Genomic DNA, 7,741 nt, shown 5'->3' on the forward strand with positions numbered 1-7,741 from the left:
GACGCACGTGTTGTTGTCTCAGCTTCAGAGTCAGTACCAGTGGGCACACACACTCTGATTGAGTTACCTTCTGAACTAGACATCTTCTGATCAAGAAGTATCATAGTCAGAGGTTCTGATCTATCTTCACTCTGGACAAAAGTCCATGTTTAGATTTTTCAGAATAAAATTAAATCTATCTTCAGCTAAGGGCTTTGTAAAGATATCTGCCCATTGATGGTCAGTATCAACAAACTTCAGAAGAAGTACGCCCTTCTGCACATAATCTCTAATGAAGTGATACTTTACCTCAATGTGCTTTGCCCTTGAATGCAAGATAGGATTCTTGCTCAACGAAATTGCAGCAGTGTTATCACAATAAATTGGGATATTGCTCTCAAGGATCTGATAATCCTCCAGCTGATGTTTCATCCAGAGCATCTGAGTGCTGCATATTGCTGCTGAGATATATTCTGCCTCTGCAGTTGATAGAGCAATGGTTGATTGCCTCTTGCTTGCCCATGAGACTAGATTGCTTCCCAGAAATTGACAATTTCCAGAAGTACTTTTTCTCTCTGTTCTATCTCCAGCATAATCAGCATCACAATAACCTGAAAGCTTATACTCTGATGTTTTCTTATACATCAAGCCAAGGTTAGTGGTGCCTTTCAGATACCTTAGGATCCTCTTAACAGCAGTTAAGTGGGTTTCCCTTGGATCTGATTGGAAACGAGCACATAAATGAACACTAAATAATATGTCTGGCCTAGATGCAGTTAAGTACAGAAGTGAACCTATCATGCCACGGTAGAGCTTCTGACATACTTTACCACTTATATCCTCTTTTTCCAGAATGCATGTTGGATGCATTGGAGTCTTGGCCACTGTAGATTCCAGCATATTGAACTTCTTCAGAAGTTCTTTAGTGTACTTGCTCTGATGGATATATGTTCCTTCTGGTGTTTGATCAACTTGTATTCCCAGAAAGTACTTTAATTCTCCCATCATACTCATCTCAAATTCAGCCTGCATCATCTCAGAAAATTCTTTGCATAGAGATTGATTAGCAGAACCAAATATAATATCATCAACATAAATTTGCACAATTAAGATATCATCTTTATAAGTCTTGCAAAAGAGAGTTGTATCTACTTTACCCCTTACAAACTCATTCTCCAGAAGGAATGAGCTAAGTCTCTCATACCATGCTCTGGGAGCTTGCTTCAGACCGTAGAGTGATTTCTTCAATTTGAACACATGGTCTGGTTTCTTTTCATCTTCAAAACCTGGGGGTTGATGAACATAGACTTCCTCTGAGATATAACCATTTAGGAAGGCACTCTTTACGTCCATCTGATGTAGAACTATGTTGTGATTTACTGAAAAAGAAATCAATAGTCTGATTGCCTCCAGTCTTGCTACTGGAGCAAATGTTTCAGTGTAGTCTATTCCTTCCTGCTGGCTGTAGCCTTGAGCAACTAGCCTTGCCTTGTTTCTGACTACATTTCCTTTCTCATTTAGCTTGTTTCTGAATACCCATTTCGTTCCAATAACATGGACATTCTCAGGCTTCTTCACTAAGCTCCAAACATCATTCTTGGAGAATTGATTCAATTCTTCTTCCATGGCCAGAATCCAATCCTTGTCCTGAAGAGCTTCATCTATGGACTTGGGTTCAATTAAGGACACCAATCCTTTCAGACTCAGCAAGGTCTCTTCAGAGGGTCTGAAGGCAGATCTGGTTCTGACTGGTTCATCTTTGTTGCCCAGAATCAATTCCTTAGGATGAGCTGCAGTGATTCTGCTCTTCTTCAGAGTTTGTGAGTTAGAGGGACCAGCTTCTTCCTCTGGTTCATCTTCCTCTGGCTCAACTTCCTCTGGAGCTTTGCCTTTGTCAGAAACATTAATGCTTAAATCTGCAAACTTTTCAACTAGCTTTGACTGGTCAGAGTCAAGCTTATTATCAAATCTAACATGAATAGATTCTTCAATAGTCTTAGCATCAGTATTATAAAATCTAAAACCTTTAGATCTATCAGAATAACCAAGTAATAGACACTTAGAAGATTTAGCATCAAATTTATGCAATCTATCCTTAGTATTGAGAACATAACAAACACAGCCAAAAGGATGAAAATAAGAAATGTTGGGTTTTATGTTCTTCCACAATTCATAAGGAGTCTTATTCAGAATTGGTCTCACAGAGATTCTGTTCTGAATGTAACATGCTGTATTTACTGCCTCTGCCCAAAAGTGCTTAGCCATGCCAGTTTCTTGGAGCATGGTTCTAGCCATCTCCTGAAGAGTTCTGTTCTTCCTCTCAACAACACCATTTTGTTGAGGAGTTCTGGGACAAGAGAAATCATGTGCAATTCCATAGGAATCAAACAGACTCTCAAACTTGTCATTCTCAAACTCTCCACCATGGTCACTTCTGACACGCACAATTCTACAAGCCTTCTCGTTTTGCACTTGAGCAATGAAGGTAGAGAACACAGCATGAGACTCATCCTTGCGGGTTAGAAACTTTACCCATGTCCAGCGGCTATAGTCATCAACGATAACCATCCCATATCTCTTGCCACCTATAGACTCAGTTTTCACTGGTCCAAACAGGTCGATATGCAGAAGTTCTAACGGCCTTGAGGTTGAGACAACATTCTTTGCCTTGAAAGGGACTTTTGTGAATTTGCCTTTCTGACATGCTTCACAAAGAGCGTCTGAAGCGAACTTCAGATTGGGTAAGCCCCTGACAAGGTTTAGCTTGCTCAGCTGAGAAATCTTTCTCATACTGGCATGCCCTAACCGTCTATGCCATACCCACTGCTCTTCATTAACAGACAGAAGGCACTTCACATTTTGAGCCTCCAACTCAGATAATCTGATCTTATAAATGTTGTTCTTCCTCTTGCTGTTAAACAGAACAGAGCCATCGATCTGACTTACAGCCCGGCAGGACTTTTGATTGAATATAACATCATAACCCTTGTCAGCTAATTGACTTATAGACAATAAGTTATGTGTTAAGCCGTCTACCAATAAAACATTATCAATGCATGGACTACTATCTACACAAATAGTACCAGTACCAATAATTTTACCCTTTTCATTTCCACCGAAGCCAACTTCGCCTCCAGGCTTAAGTTTCAGCTCTCGGAACATACGCTTTTCTCCCGTCATGTGACGCGAGCATCCACTGTCCAGATACCATGATTGGTGTTTCAGTGGAGCTATCAAGGATATCTGCAACATAGATAATCTTGTCCTTAGGTACCCACTTTCTGGGTCCTCTTTTGTTAGTTACCCCAAAGGTTCTGATCACCTTGGGTGTCTCAACATGATATTTTAAAGGAATATTTGCATGATATTTAGTCATAGAGAGAGATCCCTTTTTAAGAGGGTTTTTAGCAACTTTAGCAGGTACAGGATCAGGCAATATGGTACCAGAGGGAACAAAGCATTCATACAAGGATTTAGCTTTAGACACAGAAGGCTCATTTCTAATTGGTTTAGAATAGCCAATGCCATGCATTCCATTTCTGCTTACACCATAGATCATTGAAGCCATTAAGCTTCTATCTACGCTTTTAGCCAGGAATCTTTGAAAAGATTTTTCATACTTAGATTCATGCTTACTATCAGAGGCATCGCAGGCAATAACTTCTTCTAACTTTGCAATTTGATTCTTAAGCACAGAGTTAGAATTAACTAAAGCATGGTTATCATTTTTCAAATCAGATATGATTTTCTCATGTTCAGAAGGAGTTTTAGAAACAGCAGATAAGTTCTTTTTCAGCTTCTTATGCTTAGACAACAAGGAGTTATACTTATCCATGATATCAGACAAGGCATGTTTCAGTTCAGAGGTAGAGAAGGAAGCAAATACCTCATTTTCATCGTCTGAGTCTGGATCTCCTTCTGATTCTGAGTCAGAGTCAACAGCTTCCTTTGACTCTGTTTCTTTGTCTTTGACAATAGCCATGAGTCCTTGGACTTCACCATCAGAGTCAACATCCTCTGACTCTGATTCATCGAATGTCACCATCAGACTCTTCTTGGTCTTGAAGTGCTTCTTTGGCTTCTTGTCCTTCTTCAATTTTGGACAGTCACTTTTGTAGTGCCCTGATTCTTTGCACTCAAAGCAAGTGACTTCCTTGATTGATGACTTCTTCTGACCTGAGGATTCAGACTTTCCTCTTGCCTTTCCAGAGCCTTTGAACTTGCTCTGCCTGTGCTTCCAGATGCGGTTGAGTCTCTTGGAGATCAGAGTCAGCTCATCTTCATCAGAATCTTCTGATGCTTCTTCAGATTCTTCTTCTTCAGCTTGAAAAGCCTTTGACTTCTCAACCTTAGCCTTTTCAGATTTGGATTTCAAGGCTATGGACTTTTTCCTCAGATCTTGCATCTCTGAGCGCTTCAGCTCATGGCATTTCAAAATGCTGATGAGTTCTTCTAAACTCATATTCTCAACATCTCTCGTGAGCTCTATTGAAGTCACCAAAGGCATCCAACTTTCAGGAAGACACCTGATGACCCTTATGACATGATCTTTTGTTGTGTAGCTCTTGTTGAGAGGACGTATGCCAGCTACAAGCAGTTGAAATCTGGAGAACATTTCTTCAATGGACTCATTTGGCTCCATGATGAAGGATTCATACTTTTGGATCAAAGACAATGCCTTTGATTCTTTGACTTTCTTGTTTCCTTCATGAGACATCTTCAGAGAATCAAAAATACCTTTAGCAAACTCACGATCTGTAATCTTCTGGTACTCCTCATAGGAGATAGCACTTAGAAGAATTGCTCTTGCTTTGTGATGTTGTGAGTACAGCTTCTTTTGATCTGCAGTCATCTCTGACCTTGGGATCTTCTTGCCATCTGCATCAACTGGACGCTCGTAGCCATCCACAATAATATCCCAGAGATCTGCATCGAAACCCAGAAAGAAACTTTCCAGTCTATCTTTCCAATATTCGAACCTTTGACCGTCGAACATAGGAGGCTTTGCGTTGTAACCATCTCTTTGAGTTTCACTGGTGGTGGCAGCCATGTTTTTCACACCGGCCCGGATCACTGAACACTGTTAGGTGTGGTAATCAGAACTTGCGCTCTGATACCAATTGAAGGTATGAAAAACGGTAGAAAGGGGGGGGTTTGAATAACGTTTTCAGTACAAAACTACCACCTTAAAGATTTTAACAAATCTTTTCGAGAACTAAGTGCAAAAGATAGAGATAGAAAAGCACACAAGGATTTTATCCTGGTTCACTTGATAAATCACTCAAGCTACTCCAGTCCACCCGTTAAGGTGATTTCTTCCTTCTTAGAATGAAGGCAATCCACTAATCAGGTAAGAGTTACAACTGCACTTGAAACCTACAAGTGACTAACAATTACACTGACTTAGCTCACACTAAGATTCACTCTCTTAGTCTTCTCTAGGATCCGATCAACCTTGATCTCCTAAAGGAAAATCAAACAACTGTTTGAGGTTGGTGTTTACAAGGGTTTGCTTCTGAATAAGCTGAGTGTAAACTAAATAAATTACAAGATGAAAGAAAGCTTAGAATATTTTGAATGTCTTGCGCGTGTGTTGCTTCTTAGTTTCTTAGCCGCTTCTTTCAATCTTCAGCCTCTATATATACTCCAAGGATTAGGGTTGAGCGTTGCATGGGAAATGCTACCGTTGGAGGGCAGTTCTGGAAAATCCAGCTTCTGCTGTGGCTGAGAACGTTAGGTAGGTCGTCAGGAAGGTACACTGCTTTTGTACTTGGATAGCGACTTGACCTTTTAACCTAGGAGACTTCTGATCAGAGGAATGCTTCGTATAGGAACTTGTGAAGCCGGTTGATCAGAGTCAGAGGGAAAGCACAGATCCTCTGACCATTGTATCTTCTGATTCTGAACTCAGAGGGAAGAACATGGCCTTCAGAGTTTCTTGCTTCTGGACTTCAGAGTTTCCACTATTCAGCTTCTGGATCTTCAGAGTCTTCTACACCATCGGAACATCTGAACCTTCAGTGTTTCTTGGTTGTCAGAACTTCTGGATCATCAGAGCTTCTAGCGACTGAGTCCTCATCAGAGTTTGTATAGCTTCAGATCTTCTGAAGCTTTTCCACTGTTCATACTGAACATGGTGAATGCGAAAGCGTTGCTTGGGTTACCCTTTATACACAGTGCTTCTGATTTGTGTGAAATTGAGTCAGGGTCAGAGCCTGTAAATAGCACACTCAGAAAAACACGTTAGAGTACCACAATTGTTCATATCAAAAGGTTAACTTGTAATCATCAAAACATAGAGTTGTACTACTAGATCAAAACTTGATCTTACAATGGTCATAAGACCCGGAATGCCGTGAAAGAGCGTTTGTAGACGTCTCTTGTAGCAGACCGAAATGGCAGACCTACGGGTTTACTGCTGATCTGACTACCCTGTGGGAGTAAGAGACATCACGGGCCGAAATGGCACCACCGTGGCTGGTGAAGGGCTGATCCGATGATGTCCATCCGTTCCGGATTGCATATTGGTTGACTGGGTTAACCTGCATACATATCACGCAACATGCATACTGACTTAGTTGATGAGTGTGGTTGCTATTTGATAAACTTACTTGGAACATGCTAATTGTTATTATTGTCGTTATGATTTTGTGGAACATGCAACCCTAGGAATGATATCTCTAGTTATAAGCCTAAGTGGCTATCTATTATTTGTATCTATTGGGTTTATTATCTACATAGTTCTTTAGAGTTGACCCTCGCGTCTTCTGTGTGTGCTTTGGCGGACAACGCCTTTTGTCAGATGAATATTGCGGACTGGTTCACCATGGTCCACCCTTCGGGGGGGATTAGGTATGAGATGATCGATCAGGACGACCCCGGGTCGTGGGTGGTTGACCCCGCGAGCCACCGAGCGACGTATTCGGGGCGTATCATGGAGGATCACGTGGATAGTGGAGGACTTCTGAGGTCAGGAGTGTTGAGGCGATGCTCTATCAGCTTCAACTTGCCACCAGGCGTTCACTGCGGACCAGGATTCGGAGGAGCACCACCACCACCGTCATCTTCAGAGGAGGAGGATCCCTCAGAGGAGATTCCAGTGGGAGTGCCTTCGGCAGGGTCTAGTGCACCCTCTGTTGCGATCATTGATGATCAGGGTTCGGGCCCTAAGCCCGTGAGTCCAGCATCGGAGCGCACTGCGGTTGCGAGGGGAGGACGGATAGGGTTAGTAGACTTGGTCGTTCTGGATTCTGATTCAGACGACGATCATGCTAGCACATAGTTTTGAGTGTTGGTATGAGCTCCTCGAGTTAGGATTAGTGTAGGAGTAGAGTTTTAGCTCTGACAGTCTAGCTTCATTTGTTACTTAGGGGACAGGGTAGATCCGCCTATAGCTTTTTGTGTGGTTTCCTTACGGGGATCACAGAGAGTTGGTTGGACTTAGGAGGTCTTATTTTCAGGCCATTGGGTCAGCTGATTTTCAGTTATGAGGGATGGTGTTGCGGGCACTTCACCCTTTTCATTTGGTTTGTATATATTGCCTACGGGCGTCGCACTTTTCTTTCCGTTACTGGAGGTTACTCGTGACGAGGTTGTTACTTACAGCGGGGGCTGTTTATATATCGTATATTAATTCTATTGCTTTTTGGCTTTTGGGTTTTATTTAATTCAGTCTTGTCTTAGTTATTATCGAAAAAAAAATATTTCACGTTTTTCCGCATTAAGTTTATTTTGGTTACTAAAGTGACGCCACCGAAATCGG

This window comes from Lotus japonicus, chromosome 6, assembly GCF_012489685.1.
Source record: "Lotus japonicus ecotype B-129 chromosome 6, LjGifu_v1.2".
NCBI classification, from domain to species: domain Eukaryota; kingdom Viridiplantae; phylum Streptophyta; class Magnoliopsida; order Fabales; family Fabaceae; genus Lotus; species Lotus japonicus.